Here is a 1,154-nt window from a genome sequence, read left to right on the forward strand (position 1 = left end):
AACACCTCTAGTTGAGAGAGAGCTCACACCCTGAGCGCGCGGCACACCCTCTGCGTGAGATGAGCCAGGGTGATGGCCTCCACTATCCAGTGGGCCATCCTCTGCTTTGAGTCGGCATTCCCTTTCTGCCGGCCTCCGTGACAGACAAAGAGCTGGTCTGAGGTCCTGAAGCTTTGCGTCCGGTCTACGTAGCACCTTAAGGCTCGGACGGGACAGAGCAAAACTAGGGCTGGGTCTACCTCCTCCGAGGGCAGCGCTTGGAGGTTCACCACCTGATCCCTGAAGGGAGTAGCGGGAACCTTGGGCACGTAGCCGGGCCGGGGCCTCAGGGTTACCTGGGAATCAGCCAGCCCGAACTCTAGGCACGAATCGTTGACCGAAATGCGTGCAGGTCCCCTACCCTCTTGATGGAGGCCAATGCAAGCAGGAGCAATGTCTTCATTGAAAGGAACTTCAGCTCAACCGCCTGTAAAAAGGCTCAAATGGGCCCTGCTGTAGTGCCGTGAGCACCAGAGTCAGGTCCCACCAGGGAATAGAGGGGGGCAGTGAAGGATTTAACCTTTAACCTTAAGGAACCTGACGACCAGGTCATGCTTCCCCAACGACCTCCTTCTACGGGGTCGTGGTTAGCAGCGATTGCAGCGACATAAACTTTAAGGGTGGAGGGAGACAGCCTTCGCTCCAACCCTTGGTGCAAAAAGGACAGCACAACTCCGATCGGGCATCTCCGGGGGTCTTCTCGGCGAGAAGAACACCACTCAACGAACAGGTTCCACTTCAAAGCGTAGGCGTGTCTCGTAGACGGTGCTCTCGCTGAAGTGATGGTGTCAACCTCCCCTTGGGGTAGGCCACCTAGAACCTCCACATCCCATCCAGGGACCAGACATGAAGTGTCCAGAAGTCTTGACGCGGGTGCCAAAGGGTGCCCCGTCTCTGAGTCAGCTGATCCTTCCTCAGGAGGAATCGGCCAAGGAGGGACTGTCGCGAGGAGCATTAGTTCTGGGAACCAGCTCCGGGATGGCCAATAGGGTGCCACCAGCAGGACCTGCTCCTCGTCCTCCCTGACTTTGCACAGGAACTGTGCCAGAAGGCTCACTGGGGGAAATGCATACTTGCGAAGGCCCCGCGGCCAGCTGAGTGCCAGAGCGTCCGTG

This window comes from Sinocyclocheilus grahami, unplaced genomic scaffold, assembly GCF_001515645.1.
Source record: "Sinocyclocheilus grahami isolate Dianchi unplaced genomic scaffold, SAMN03320097.WGS_v1.1 scaffold5.1, whole genome shotgun sequence".
Lineage (NCBI taxonomy): Eukaryota > Metazoa > Chordata > Actinopteri > Cypriniformes > Cyprinidae > Sinocyclocheilus > Sinocyclocheilus grahami.